We start from the raw sequence: 17,321 nt of genomic DNA on the forward strand, positions 1-17,321 counted from the left end.
GCAATTTTGTATTTGTTTCCAATGTGGTCGACTGTTGAACAGATTTGAATAATATATGTATGTAATTGTGAATTCGGTTTATGCAATCAAAGAACGTAGATTTCCTTAAAACTAGAACGCATGCGTCAAAAATCTCTTGATGAAGCTGTGTTTAAGCTGTTGTAGCATATTTCGCTTAAATAAATTTTGTGTAGTAAGTAGACTTTTATATTTATTTATAATAAAAACGAGTGGGAACCATTTAAAACAGTGGGCAAATTAAAATAACTGAAGAGTATTGATGCACTATTGTTAACCTGTTAAAATTATTGAAAGAAAAATTAAATTAATATCTGGCATCTGTCTCTTACGATCGATGCAATAAAGATCCAAAGTCGATTAATAGGCGGAACTAAGTTCATATTATTATCAGAAAAGATCCGACATTTAATATGCTGTAACTTAATAATGTAGCTACCTTTTGGCAGTGCAGCTGCCGAAACAGATGCTACGAAAAACAATAACCATCTTACATTACGAACTTGTAAAGTATTTGACGAAATAATACTGCTGTGCGAATTGAATAAATAGCGCATGGATATGAATCTTCAAGTATGATGACGAAACGAGGCTTCCGTAGTTGTATCGCAGATGAGTGGAGATACGTGCCATCTCCTTGGTGACAGAATTCCAAGGCGGTGTGTATGCGCGTTGATGATGGAACCATACGCTGCAACTCGTTGCGAGTTCCGAGCTTTCGTGACAATGTGTACTTAATCCATGCTTACATGTTACGAAGAAAGCGAAAGTCAGCCATTTACAACTGGCTTAAATGTGTTTGACCGAGTTTGTTCTTCGAGCCTACCAGCGAAGGAACCGGGCGGATAAGAATCAGAGAAATAATGTATCTTTTCCTAGCGTTCTGTCTACGGAACGTCAAACGACTTCCGGTGGAAAGTGAAATTGGCCACCAGCCAAAGTGCCCAGGAAATGTAGCGGGTCTAATCGAAAACATCGCTTTTCCTGCTCGAAACAGATTCCACTCTGCTTTTCCTCGTTTCCTCGCAAAATAACACTTGCCATTTTGAAACTCGAAAATACGAATTTTTGTACACCTACACGACGTTTATACATTCTATATCAACGATTATAGTGAAACTTTAGCTACTTGGACTACAAGACTTCCGATAAAGATTTCATATATAATCTATTAAATATAAATGTATTTTAATAACTATAATGAATAATAGTTCTTAATAGTTAAACAGTCTTTAAATAAAATCGATTAGATCGATATATGAGTGAATGTTACATTAAATTAAATTAAATTAATGTTTCGTTTGGAAATAATAATTAATTTTCTTATTTAATTAAAAATCATTCAAATAATAATTATCTTTCATTTGAATTTAGGTGAAAAGCAAACAATAAATATGTTTTGTTGTCTTTTTCGATTATCGTGTAATAGATATTAGTTTCCGTTTATTATTGTTGAAGAACTTATACGATTTTCTTCGTGAACTCAACGATATCGTTTTTAAATTCCTATAAAAATGTATTATGATTTCCATTTCCATTAAAAATCTACTCTAATTTAAATTAGATCAACTGAAGACCATTATTTCCTAACAATGACGCGACGTGTGTTCGACGCTTTGTGCCGAATAAATAATAAACAATAAGAAGTTAAATGACAATTAATATGTTAAAATTGAAATTATGTTTCTAAACAAGAGATAAATGTTATGATTATAAATCATTTATTTCGAACTATATAAATAATAAGTAATTATTTTTGTCTTTTATGAAAACTTCCAAATAACAAATAATTTTTTACTTAAATGAATATTTACTTAAATAATACCCAACTCTGTACACAGTAAATATAAATTTTCTTTTTCTTTTAAGAAATTTTTTGCGATCAAAGAATTGCAAGGGGTTAAGGACGAAGATATGCTAATCAACGTAGCTGTGAATAAAAAAGGAGTGCAAAGGATTAATATATTCATGAAAATATATCTCCTTACATATAAGATAATTTCATAAAATAACACGTTTAACTCAGGATTATACAGATATAGATTAAAAAGGTAATTACGTCGTTATTATGTACTCATAATTATTCAACTCTGTTTTAAATTTGCAACGAAAAGTTAATCTTATGCATACGATCTTGAACTGTAAATTCGCGAACAGTGTAGAATTCTTTTACCAGTATAGTGAATCGGTGTAGTGAGACTTAGAATGAGTGTAAGTCTGAGGGATTAACCTATTGGCTGCGGGTCGCTAGGAAACGAGATGCTTCCTCTGTACAGCACCAAAGTAGCCGTGGTTGTTACGCTTATTCTTAGCGTGGAACAACTTTAGGCGTAGTTAGCACACGGTGATGAGTTCCATCAGGCGTCTCAAGACGCTGCTGCCTCTGTGTTTACAATATAATTATTCGGCAATAACAAAATTTTGATCTTCATTTTTATTCGTTCACGTCTCATAGTACAGTTATTTGATGATATAATGTGAGCTTGTCGAATTTGATTTAATATTTGCATGAAGAGACTCGGGAAAACTAAGGATACTAATTAGGACAGGTACGTGTAAAAGTGTTTGATGATATTGGCAATAACTAGACTGTGAATTTGATGCTTTTATGATAAATATGACCAAAAAAAATGTCAAACTGTGAAAATATTAGAAGAATTGAAGAATGTTCCCATATTATTAGAATTATTTAAAAAAGAAATACATTCCTATGTAACTTGCATTTAATAGAAAACTAAGATAATTTTTATTTAACATAGAGATTCGCAGTCTAATGATAACACACTTTTTAACATATGCAAACCAAACAACGAAGAAACATTAAAGTCGTACTTGAGTATATTCTAGTGAAGTATATTCTGGCCCAGCGTTATTGAACGCAGCTATTTTATTTTATTATTAGTAGCCGATACTATGTTTTATTTTATTTCAAGATTACATAATACATTTCATTTTATTTTAGCGCTCACTAATTGTGATTTAATCGTATCCACTCCCAGGAAATCAATGTGATTAAGGGGAAACATGAACTGTTTAAATAAATGACTAGTATCTATTCTAGTGACGTTCACTAGATTGATGTTATTTATATGGTCACCTATAATTTTTTTTTATCTATGGTTATCAACATCAATTGAAAGAAATGTAATTTTATTAGAATTACAGGGCAACTATAAAACATAAAATACATAGAAATTTATTTTAAATGCCTCAATGATGCATTCTCTTCTTTCATTTATTATTAACCGGTAATTTAACTGTTTTCAATGTTTAAATAAAGATAGGAGATAGTAACTAACAACTTTAATCCTTTAAATAAAAAGAAAGACATGATTGTGTTCGTCTCTAATTAGCGTGGAAAACGAAGCTTTTGTCTAAATCAGCTTTTGCAATAGCTATCAATTAAGTATTCTATATGACGAATACGTATCGAGAAGCGGGAGCAAAACAGAGAGATGTAAACGAAAGCTGTTCTGTTCCCGAGTTTTTCACACGTTACCCGCATCAGCAAGAAGTCTAGATCCTGCAAATGATTGTTTATCCCAAGGATAACAAATTTATTCTTCACAAAACCTACGGAAGTCTCACCAACATGTCGAGTGACGTTTCAGCAATTTCGCTGGACATGCCTGAATTTAGATTCCTTAGAGAACGTTTGTAACAATCACTCTTAATTTTATACTGGCCAGATACTTGTCGTCCACGATATACGTATTATCATATAAACAAATTGAATCCAGATTTTTATTTTTTAATTCTTCAAGACTGCGGGGATTTTATGCATTTATAGCAAAAATTGATAAGAAAAATACATCATTAGTGAGGTCGTCAGAAAAATTTGAGAATATTGTAACAATAATAATATTATAATATAACCTTAACATAATCTTGACATTATTTTCAATTCATTAAAACTATTAAAAGGGGTAATACATTTTTATTTTACTCCAATTTTATTCAATTGTTGCAGACACTTTTGATTTTGCACAAAGATTAGCAGTCTACTCATGATCAATAGATCGATAATTTATTTGAAGATTAATCGTAATAAAATCAACGAAAAGATATTAAATGTCGTAATTTGTCAGTAATACCTGTGGTGCACAGCTTAGCAGTTTACCATTATAAAAAGATATTAGCGTCCTATGAAACGATATGACGTTTGAAAAGTTTATAAGTTTAAAAGCTTATAATTCGAAAATAGCCATTGAATTGTATTAATTTTTCTGTAATACTAAACGATTAATAAGATTGCTCCTAGAAAACGAAAAGCTTATAAATATAAGTAACAGAAAATGATAATGCATGTGCACAAAAAATAATGAAAAAAATGACAAGAGTTCATAAGATCAAACTCAAGATTGATTTTTAAAGTCATATATTTTGAACCTCATTCAGTTAATCATTCTACCGGCACGTTTTGTGAAACTTTTGATTTGAAGGCGATGATCTGTTAAATTCGTTTAGAAATTTTTGACACGTTTACACGAGCCAAGAATGTTCGGTAAAAAATGGAATCTGGAGCTCCGATATTCTCTTGATTTGATCAATTGAATGAACGCCAAATTGAAACGGATGAAGCCTCTCTCTGAAATAATATACGCAATCTTTTTTTTATTAGGAGACGTTACGCTTGGAGACGATCCAAAAGGCTGATGGGAGTTGACAGTTAACTGTTCACGAAAAGTGACGTATAATAACAGTCTTTCGGAAAAGTTTAAAATCTTCCCCCAGGGGATTATGTAGTATTATAACTAATCTGCGGATTTTATCTATTTATAACAAAACTAAGTAGATCAGAAGCAAAACAGTAAAATCATTTAAAGAGTTCCAAACTACTTCTGCATTCCTTTCAACTCATTAAAATCAATGAGAGATGAAATCTACGTGAATGTAGCTATTCTATCTTGTAATTATTATAGACAATTTTTATTTTCCATAAAAATCAACAGTTCAGTTACAACCAATATATAAGATGAATGAAACTGTTATGGTATTATGATATATCTTCAGAATTTGAATGAGTTTTTTCCCTAGTAAAATGAACAATAAATTGTATATAGGTAAGAACATGTAAATAATAATAATAATTTATTCAAAATATGCCTAATTAAAATGTAATCAGTTAATTAAAGACACAAAGTGTACGAAATCTTTTTTTGTAGATGTTATAAGTATAGTGAATGTATATAAAAACTGACTGTGTATATAATTTAGATTACTTGTATTATCGAAAGATTACAGTGAAATTTAGAATTAATACTTTGATTCTAAACATTTCTTCGTAAGCATCGTTCTTTCTATTTAATCAGAGATTAGTATTATAAATGACAATTATCAATTTATTCACTAGTGCAATTTCAGCTTTACTTTATCACATTGTTAATTACGATGTTAATCGTTTATCACTTATCTGGTTGCGATTTGTTATACTGTGGATTTTATGCATTCATGGTACAAGTGAATAGGCGTAGTTTAAAATAATGAACAAATTAAAAGAAACTTCGCTTCTGTGTTTGGAATCGAAGCAGATTATTTTTATTTAGCATAAAATCCGCAGTCTAACTATAACTAAAATAATTAAATATCTGCCATAAATAGAGACTTCGGATTTTATATTTTTAAAACAAAAATGAATAACTGAAAGATAAAATTATAAAAACAAGAAGAACTTAATAATATTGTTACACTAGTTTCAACTTATTCAAATTATTACAAGAAATAATTTATTTTTATTTACATTCTATTTCTTACAATCATTATGGAAAACTTTTATTTCGTATAAAGATCCGCAGTCCGGTTATAAATGACAGAGCGCACGAAACGAACGGTTTAAGACGAACATCGCGAATATATCGAAGACGAACCAGTACATATATCGATGGAGTATAGTAGGTGTCGAGTTCATTCCCCTCGGTTGAACGAGTCTCTGATTATACACGATGTTTTGGCAAAGCTCGCGATCAGGATGCTTCAGCCAGTCGACCCGTGACGATGGCCAAATGCTCGTTAATAATTTAATATCGCGGAGCTAAGTGAATGCAACGATGTTTGTACGTCTATATCCTGCAGCGCGTTACTAATGGTTTCAGTTCGAGAGAAAATTTTCTGGTTGAAAACTCCCGTGTACTGTTCTGGGATTTCGAAACGTCGACGGCTTAATAATGAACTTGATATCCATTTGCACGTGATGGGCCAAATTGTTGAAAAATTCCAGTTTACGTTTGCGGAGACCAGCGCGAACGGAACCGGATACTCGACTGGAATAAAAGATCTTCGCTCGATGAGCATTTCTGACCGTAAAACGTGTTACGTCAATACAATCTCGAAACGTGGTACAACTTTGACTTGATTTCGTGAAACATCATAAGTGAAATCTTTAAATATTTATTCATTTTCAAAATTGTATAAGAGATCTACACAGGAGGAAAGATTAAGACAAAGGGAAAGAAAGAAATCGGTAAAATGTACAGTAGTTGCAAATCTTCTCCAAAATGATGTTTCAGTCATCGCGGTCGATCAGAAGAAATACGACTGAACTTCGATTCGTCCGAGAATAATATTTTTTTGCTAATCTTTACTTATCCAATGTTTATGGGTATTAACAGTGGCAAGTCAGATATTTCGATTTTTGATACTCACAAGGGAGATTTCCTAGATGTCCAATTAATTTTAAAAAGCTGACGATTAGAAGTTACAGTATCCTATTCGTTAGAAAAATAGAGTCAGAATCATAAGTAGTTCCGAGAATGGTAGTTCCTTTTCTTCATCAATCTTGTTCACTTTTGGGGTTTTCATACATCTGTGTAAATAGAATACACAATTGGAATAGAAAAGAAAAGCTTGGATTACGATTCTAATGGTGCATGATAAACATTTTTTTATATATCCCTCAAGAAGATCGAATTGCGTTTGTTTGGATATGGTATATTTATGTTGTTGAATAACATTATTGTTATGTATATGATGCACACACCATATTTCACACAGTTGCTTCGTAAACATACTAATATGCATAATAAAATATATATATATAAATATTTCTAATTTATATAATTCTATTTAATATTATTATATTATTATTATAATTAGAAATATTATATATTTCTAATTATATAATTTCTAAATATATAATATATTTCTCATTTTTCTCTCCGATGTAGGAGAACTAAATTAATAGGATACTTTCCATTTTTCACATTTTAATTATTAATTAACATAATTCTTTGATCTGTATAATATTCATAAGATCTCACTTACGTTTCCTATGGCACATAGAAACATTAGAAATGCATTAACATGCATATTAATATGTATATAAAGTAATCTGAAAAGTTAAATGGTAATTTTGATATTTTCAATCAAAATGAACCTTATTACTAACATCCAAGGATTAATCCGTCATTATTCACATAAGATATAATGAATGTTATTGATCTATTTCATTGAACTGTTAACAATCACTGTTCTCTTTTTCTTCTTCACATCTTTCAATTAGAATTCCCCGATTACATCAAAGCAAGTACTCTTGATCAGTTTCTGTTTGATATTTAAAGTTAACAGATCGTTTTCTTTTTTAACTTCCGTTGCAAATTAACATATTTATTCAAATTATATGATCCTAATGTGTATATTCTGATTCTACAAAATTGACTCACAACGTCTTTTACTGCGTTATATATTACTTTCTTTGGATCATTTATATTAAATGTAATTATATTTATAAATTCGAAATGATCTAACCTAAGCAACATTGTTAATAAATATACTATCTTTATTAATATATATATATACAGAAGATAATAATAGTATTCTTATTACATACATAATACAGTAGTGGTAATCTACTATAATATAAGATAGTATATTTATTAACAATGTTGTATATATATATGATTGATATAACATTGATTTGAGCTGTGAAAAATGTACCTATCATTGTGAGTGAAACACATAAGTTTAAATACATAATGGATTCACTCAAGTTCAGAACAGTCAAAATGGATGCATTCTCATCTGACATTTTCGGTGGAAGCTTATCACAGTCGTAGATTTTCCTTCTTCTTCAGCGGCAACAATGTACGATATTAAATATAATATTCAGGAAAACAATAACGCTTCTCCGTAAGAAATGACGCTATTAAGATTTCATCCTTGAACTTCACTCCCGTTGGAGGGTGAGACACTATAAAAATATAAAATCTGTACGACGTGACTGCTGGTCGGAATCGTAAAACAACCCGCGGTAAATCCGTACACTAGTCGTAAACTCAAAGGCTTCTGAGTTATACGGATATAAATTGCTTCACGTTAACTCATTATGCTCAGCATGATTTCTTATCTCGGTAGTGGATTAGATTATCTGGTAGGATTCGTAACTTCGTATTGATCTGTGTGTGAATCGATTGGATAGCCACAGTTGATAATAAAATGATATATTTAACAGAAACATCGAAAGATGATATTATGAATACAGTAATTTCTCCCTAATTGGTGCTCAGATTACGCACAAAAATGGACAATTTAGGAAGAGGAGATTATTCAGCTCGATATATAGCACTTTAATAGTTATCGATTGTCAACAACTATAAAAACAAGACGCAATTTTTGTGCGCAATCTGAGCGCGAATTAGGGAGAAATTGATGTACTTCTGCATCAATTGCAAAAAATAAAAACTGCATAGCAAGTATTAATTGTACTATGACTATGTAGCAGTGACTTTGATTGTAAAAATACATTGTAATTAATTATAATTAAATTGCAAATATGATATATCAATTACAATTAATTATGATTAAATTATAAATATAATAAATTAATTATAATTCAATTAAAAATATAATAATTAAATGCGATTAATTATAATTATAATTGTATAGTAATACATTATAATTATTTGCTAATTATATTCTTGGATTACATAAATTCCCTACACCGTAATGAACTTGTTATGTTGAAGCATCCATCGTAGAATTACGAGAAAATAAAATTAAAAATTCGTAAAACACACACCGTATTGAAGAAGTATTGATTATTGTGCCTGTCTATAACTTACCGTATTCACTTCTTAAATTGAGTATACACATACATACATGTATGTGGCGTATATACGAAGTGACTTTTCTGTAACAAAGCCTAAATCCTACAGTACGTTTTCGGTCAATCCCTCTTATTCCACGTGTAGCTGCACGGATTTTCGTTTGAATCCATGTGATCTCATGTATCTCGGCAAAGTGGTTCATGCGTTTCCCTCGGAAGAGTTGTTGGTTTAGTATTGAATACATTTTCAAGAAGTTCGCGGACAATTTCTTGATAGTTGCGTACATGTTTGTAAGAATATTTGAGACTGATTAAGTTTTAGTATCAATATTTAGTAGCAGAGCTTAATATAAATTAAAGTAATATGACACGTCATACAGACAGTATGGAAAATGATGGACATTTCTTCTTTACGAAATCTTAATAAAATTTGAACAGTAAATATTCGCAGCACTTCTCAATAAATATACGATATGCAAACATTGTACACGTTGTTAACACTTTTATTTTATTAGGAGCAGTGGTAGCATTTCCGAGTTCCAACCTGTGATTTGTTTCCGCTCTGAAGGAAGAGGGACACATGTCGATTTTACTCTTGACATTGAAGCCTTTCTTCAGGATAACGTGTACATACGCAAATTTAATTAAATTCAAAGATCAATGATATTTCGTTTTACATGGAAATAATTATTTCACGTAGTATTTCACGTGTCTATAAATTTTTATTGATCATTTAAAATTCAAATAAAATTAGATTTTTCTTATATTTTTCTTAATTAATGAATGTAATTGAAATATTTAACATCTGCTTGCTTTTGATAACATACGTGTCTAAAATGTAAACACGATTGTGAAGACATACTCGTAGTTACTTGGTTTACAAAATTTCATGAAAATAATATTCAAGTGTTTCATTTCAGGTCCAATAAAGAAAATCTCAATGAAGTATTTCAGGTTCACTTTTTTTTTTTGTAAAATATATATTTGAAATATTTATTATATATTTATAAAATTAAGTAATCAAGTATCGAGTTACACGAGGTATTTCATTTAGTACAGAAATAAGTAATTATTTCTAATGAAGCATTCGTAAAACATTTGAGAGAAATAGTATTTGCAAATATTTGTATTTCTTATCCAAATATTTTTAAATATAATAAATAAATAGAAATATTTTTACCCAAATCTGATTGGATCTTAGTTCTACTGAATCTTTGTTCTATCGGATCTTGCTCCTACTTCACGTACTATTTGCACATCGATATTTCCAAATACCCATTATCGATGGTCGAATCTGTGAAGCAGATGTTGTCTGAATTTCTGTGATTCGTGAACAAAGCATCTACTCCATAACGACATGACGTTCCCGACCGCAACGATGGCAATCGCTGCCGCTTCCAAATGCTTTGATTTACGACCTAAGCAGAGAACCGTTTGATCTTCCCAGTTCTAGACATGTGGAACGTTTGACTACCTTATCTTAACGTATTGCGCTCGGTTCACGAGAGTTCCCGCGCCTTTTGTTCTGGCATTTGTGGAATAAAGTAAAATCCATGCTAAACATAAGGTACCCATTACCTTCCAGATAGCGCATTTTTGATTCCTGCTTTATCCAGACATGATTCATCGATGTTGCAGATATGTTAACTCTTTGCTATTTACAGGATTTGTCGTGTGCCTTATTTTACTGGAACACCTAACGCGTTGAGTGCCGCGTCGGTCACGTTTGGGTGACACTAACTTTTACTGATTTTCAATATTCACTTTCATTCTAATGTATTCGAACAAACTGAATTTAACTATAATATTTAGGATGCAAAAGGATTAAAATATCATCCACCATAATAAATTTTTACATTCTAGTTTCAATTTCCTTACAAAAAATTATTGAAATTTTCTGGAAATTAATGGCACTTAACGTGTTAAATAAATAATGGCAAGAGAACAGAATATTAATCCGACTTCAAAGAACAGAATAGCATTCATACTGTATAGATTATTATTAGAAATCTCCATCACTAATCAGACTCGTCAAGGTACAAGAAGGGATGAATATGAATTAACGATGATATGACTCTTTTTCATTAATGCACGATAGTACCCACTCACATCAAGTGTTTCATCTGTATTGTACAATATTTTGTTGTGCATTATGTTACTGTACAAAGCTGTTCGTTACGAATGGAGAACTTATACTTGTATGTTACAGATGTTTACATGTACAGTGGAACTCTATTTATCTAAACTCGGCGGGAGACAACCGGTTCATATAATCGGGTAGATTCATGTAATAACAGTCCGCTGATTATCCCCACTCCTTGTAACCATTCGTTCAAATAGCCGGAACAAGGCTGGGAAAAAATAGATTTTTGAAATAATAAATAGGCTATAAATATTTTTATCTGCTCATGTAACACAGTGTTATTTGGCAACTAAATTTTTTTTTAAATAATAGTTACATATGGAAATTGCATTTTAAGTATATTTAACCACATAATATCCGTGTGTAACCATTATTTAAAAAAGAGTTTATTTGTCAAATTCTGTAGTGCATGAGAAGATACAAATATTTATAATCTATTTACTATTTCAAAAATCTATCTTATCTCAGCCCTGAACCGGAGTTCATGCTCAGATAAATAGGTTTAACCAAATAATTAAAGAAAACGTGCTGAGCTTACATTTGTTTACGTTCGCAATACTTAAATGATCACATAATACGAGTTACGCTCGACGATAATTCAGGTAATAGCAGATCAGCAAAAGTTGATTGTACATGGGAAAATGGCCACGTTCCAATAAATGGAGTACAATATCAAGAAAGGTTAATATTTTTTATGAAATATTTTACTTTGAACGATACGTTGTTGATAAATAAAATAGCGTCGTCGCGTCATGAAGATTCAAAGTAGGGAATTGTGTAAAATTTGAAATATCTTGGGAAATATTAACATTTTTGGAATTGTATCCTAATACTTTTTACCGAGAATATTCTAGAGAATCGATTTACCTGCAATAAAAGATGCAGTTCTATTTTAAAAAAGAGTGTAGTTGGTATTTGCAAGATCACCGATGCACTCGTGAACAAAATTGTATTATAAGATAATAGAACGTTTTAAATAGTGTACAATTTTCCGCTACAATTTTTCTTCTAAATTGTTTAATAGTGGTTTGGTATTTATATAATTCTGGAGAGTATGGGTAGCGACAAAGCTTGACCATTTAGCTGTCTTTCTATAGTCGTGGACTTTGAAGCCGTAAATTTGGCTGCGCCATAAAGTAATCGTGTTGCGGTTTTCGGGACAACGACTTTGATTTAGAACCGGATTAGAACTCAAAACAATGGCCAGGACCGTTCGAAAAAATCAGTCTGACTTGATTCAGCGCCAGCTATGCCCGCTCTCTGATTGGTCCGTTTTTCCGATTAATATTCCTCGGGTGCAAGATTTTCTTCGAGCTTTAATCCGGTCGCAAATCACAGTCATTGTCCTGAAAACCGCGACATAATTACTTTATGACCCGGCCGATTTTATGACCTCAAAATATCATGGCCATAACTGTATAATTGACGCTCCGCAGCACACTGGGCTGGAGGATTGAATCCTTGAAGTTCCGCATTGTTAGAATTATATTTAGTTGTGGGAATAGTCATTTCACTTTCACTTTATAACTTTTAGTTAATACATATTAGTAATGAAGGAAGTTAGAAAATATGTTCTCTCTTTATGAGACGTCTGCGTTAACTAACGCGATTCAACTCGGTTAAACAAAGCGCCGATCGGATAAGACAATCATATTAGGTGGTAAATAAACACCTATTTGCTAGATTGATTTTTTTGTATTTAACACATATAGGTCGAAATCTATTACACATTTTGAAAAATTATTGTATACTGGGTGTCTCTGATAAAGGAGGTCACTTACATGTCTTCGTCGTTTTTGGAAACTTTGAAGAACTTTATTAATGAAAGTTTTTTTTATTTTTACCTCAATTATATGAATTTTCAATGTAGATTTTTCTATGCCCAAGATTGCATTTTTATGTACTTTAAGGTTTTCTCAATTCTTAAATATACTTTCATCGAAAAATGATGAAATTTGAAATTTAAAGTATATTTAATATCCACTAAACTAATAATTCAATACATTTTTATAGAAAATGACGAGCTGCGTCAACTAATGCATAAAAATGTATGTAATTATAATTAAAAACGTGAAGGTGACATTGAAATTTCTAAAAATTATCCAACTGTAGAAAACTATTGCGGCCTTATTGTAAATTTCCCTGAACTGAACTACTGTTAATAAAGTTTTTCGATATCCCCAAAAATAACAGAGACATTTAGGTAGCTTCTTTTAGCTGAGATACTCTGTATGTCAATTAAGCAGCCACTGTCAGCTACTGTAGCATCAAATTTATTAATTTGTTTCTAATAAACGGTATTTTATTGTCTTCTTGCTTTTGAGGTAACTGAGTAAACAGATAGTAAATAAAATAATTTCAGTAATTTTCCATCTTGGATGAAATACTGTTGCAATAATGTAATCATCCGCATCGTCATTCTGTATTTGTATCCAAGTGTAAATGATAAGTAGTATTTTCTCATCATTTAAATATTAAATGAAATAATATTTCAAAATAGTACTTCATTTAAGCATATAAATTGAAATAATATTTACTTACGCAAATATTTCAGTGTTTACATCCTCTTATATCCAAACATTTCAAACTTCCCCCAACCCTAGTTAGTATGCTGAGTTCGTTCAGGCTGAAGATCCTCAATCGCTTATTAAATATGCAGGGTGTCCTTAAAAGGTATGTACGAGCGGGTACCAGGTGATTCCAGGTGATGAAAAAACATGAAAAAAATATGAAATATGGTTTTTTGTTTGGATCTTAGTTTTCGAGAAAATCGAGTTCGAAAATTTGATTTGTACATACGTTCTGGCGGCTATAGGCGATATATGTACATACGTCGCTCGAAAAACTACATCTCAGCCGTAAATGCGTATGTACAAAGCGAATTGTCAAACACGATTTTTTCGAAACCTAGATCGCAAATAAGAAAATGTTATTCATATGTTACAGGACACTCTGTATATCTGGTCCCCGGGAAAGCTGAACAGTAAATTCTCCCTAATTGACCTTCAGCTTGGAAACAAAAATGGACAATTTAGGAAGAGGAGGTACGATTATACGAGCCTTGTGGCTCGTTTTTATAGTTGTTGACAATCGATAACTACGAAAACGAGTCGCAAGGCTCGATTAATCGTATCTCCTCTTCCAAAATTATCTATTTTTGTGTACAAGTTGAGGATGAATTAGGGAGAATTTACTGTATACTTAAATCAAATTTTGAACAAAATAATATGCCATCGTTTTCAGAAGACTAAGAGTGTTTCTAATTCGAACATGACGTATATTCCACAGAAAACACTAGCAACTTCTATGTTCAAAAACTGACACCTAGACTCAAATAGTATTTGCTATATGCTTTTCTGCAAACTAATCATTCTGGCTTATCCTCTTCTGCATCCTCCTTTCCATTTTATTCTTCTTCCTCTCATTATCGTCGCTCGCATTCAACCCTTCCACCAGTACGCTCGCTTATCCTCTTCTCTCGTTCTTCGTCTCTACCGTTCTTTAACTTGACCCCGCTTTTATACGCTCTCTCGCCTTCGCTTCTCGGTTTGTTCTCCTCATCAGAATCCTCACAGTCCCTCCACTTCCTCTACAGCCCCTTTGATCCGCGTTTTGTCCCCCTGTCAGCTTCCCTCTGCTTCCCCCGCTTCCGTCTTCCTCATTACTTCCACCTTCGTCTCACCCTATTTCTCTTTCCTCAATTTTCTTATTTCCCGAACATTCTGGTTTTATCCCTCGTCGTGCGAACCAGAGTCCTTGTTTAACGTTCCTTTTGTACTGCAATACTCTGTTAAGGGATTACAAAACTTCGATCGAAAAATTGCCAATGTTTGAACTACTGTAACTTCGTTAAAAAAAGATCGTACAAAGATGAATCTTCGCTCATTTAAAAGAGCAGAGTCTCTACTTATTGACTCTTGTTTCAATTTCATTTCGAGATTCTTTCTTACTCGAATGTGAGATGGAAATGTGAAGGTACTTTAATTTTACAAACAATCTCCAATTTCAAATATCTGCGCGGCGTTTAATAAAATCTTTCTTAGGTTGCTTTCTGTTAAAAATGGTTTGATACACTTCGAGCGACAAAAATATATCTTTGTTTGTGGTCATATGGTCATTCAAAGGAATTTTTATTCGAATAAAATCTTAATCGGAGAAATTCTTATCTAGATAAATTTTTATTCGCCAATGTCGAACAAAATGTCGTTCGGTAATCCTTGCCACTTATCCGACATTCGAATCAAATGCCCAATTCTGCTTTGCGCCTATGTTCAATCATTTTCTGCCCTTTCTTTTCTCTCACCTACCCCTTTTCTTTCTTGCATTCAGCCCTTTCCACTTTCTCGCCTTGATTACTGTCATGCTTGCCTCACTGCACCCTCCTTCATTCGTATTTAATCTCTTTTAATTAAATCTCAAACTCTTCCAGTATTTCCTGCACTTGTACCATCCTTTCTATAGGGCAAATCCGGGAAAGTTTGGCCAGCGGGAGAGACCGGCCAGTGTAAATATCTCGAAACGACGACGCCATATGGCGTTGTGCTAAAAGTCAAAAAACGCTTTGATAAATTGATTGGTGATCACGTATTGCAATTGTCGCGAAACTGTGTCCTAATTTTGCAAATTGCGTTTAAAGCTTTAGGCGGGCCTGAAAGTTTTTTCAATAATATATATTCTTAGCAGTAATTGACAGATTTACACAGTTTTAATTTTAAGGGATATATTATTCATAAAACTACTGTGTAACCTCACTAGTACGAATGTATTCATTTCTACTTTATATTAAAAATGAGGTCGATCTCTTCCGTAATTCTGGCATAAACTGACCATACTAATCCGGGAGAGTTCGACTACATTAATTGTTCCGACCTTTAACGGAATTTTTATTCTTCAACTATCCGGTTTTCTGCGAAGCGAATTTGCTTCCTTTTCAAGTTGCACTTAATAAAATGTCCTGTTCGTTAGGTTTACAGTTTAGCAAGCAAATGCAACTGTCATGGTCAGAAGACGCGGTAGGCAACTTGGAAACGTCATAAATAGTTCAGAGAACATTAAGACATAGAAGAACAAGAGAACTATAAAAAAAACAGGGATGTTTCAATTAAAAGGGGGGAGAATGTAAAGAAACGTAGGAAACGAGAAAATGGCACGTCATTAAAAGAATAGGACCAAAATGAATGCATAATACGCAGAGAGGACTATTTCGAAATCACAAAAAGTGACGACTGGTTTAAATTTATGAGGTGTAGTCGTTGATATCACGAGGGATGTTCCAAATATGAAAATTTTTATAATTTATGTGGAAAGCTGAAGAAAACATAACATAATAATTACTTTCGAATAATAACTCGCAAACAGAACGTGGATTAAATTTTCGATAAGGGAAAAGTTTCTTAAAATGGCCTCAGGAGTCACCCCTTTTCCGAGTGTTAACGTAATTAGGAGACACTGTATAAAAATTATTTTTCCATTAAGGATGGATTTTTTCATTTTTACAATATCTCTAGACAATTTTTCGAGATTTTTATATTATTTAATGTACGCTTCTTACAAGCAAAGATGTTATTATAAACTGCATCTATTTCTCTTATTATTAAATTACTTAGACATTGCTGTAATTTGGATAATACGATAAAATTTGGGAAAACCACAGCAACACGATTCTTTTTTCAAAAAGTTGTCAGACTCTCCCGGGCTCACCCTACCATCATCCCTCGTTCTGTTTAAATTTTTCCTTCATCTTTTCCCTCAATCGCATCGATCTTCTTCTTAAGTACCTGTAACTCTTCCTTTATCTCCGCTTACGCTCGTATTAGCATCTTTTCTATCCCTTTTTAACCCTCGACGCTGCGGTTGCTTGGTTCACCAACGCTTTCGGTTTTGCTACATGCTTGGGCTACCTCATCTTCATTCCTCAACTCTTCTCTTCTTTTACAAAATTCCTATCGTATTTTTCGCTTTCCGCATTTCGCATAATTCTGTCCTGCATACCGTAGCTGCTCCTCTTTCACGTTCTACGGTTTCAATTTTTTAAAATGAGTACACATAATTTATATATCTCGTTACTAGCAAATATCCAGCTCGAGGTGTAAATAAACAACGAATTCACAATTTAAGAGA

The 17,321-nt window shown here is 32.2% G+C and overlaps 1 protein-coding gene across 18 annotated transcripts in view; it reads left to right on the top strand.

The window, feature by feature from the left end:
- Positions 1-17,321, top strand: part of LOC117219502 (uncharacterized) — a 326,730-nt gene that overhangs the window by 99,072 nt on the left and 210,337 nt on the right. Inside the window, exon 1 of one of the 18 annotated variants that reach the window (XM_076528230.1) lies at positions 2,340-2,567. The exons of 16 other annotated variants lie outside the window; for them this stretch is intronic. The gene's annotated coding sequence lies outside the window, so the exon portion shown is untranslated. Of the gene's footprint in view, positions 1-2,339; positions 2,568-17,321 lie in introns of those variants that run through there. One more of the 18 variants, XM_033469313.2, reaches the window with a different exon arrangement.

Source organism: Megalopta genalis, chromosome 1, assembly GCF_051020955.1.
Source record: "Megalopta genalis isolate 19385.01 chromosome 1, iyMegGena1_principal, whole genome shotgun sequence".
In the NCBI taxonomy this organism is placed as follows: Eukaryota; Metazoa; Arthropoda; class Insecta; order Hymenoptera; family Halictidae; genus Megalopta; species Megalopta genalis.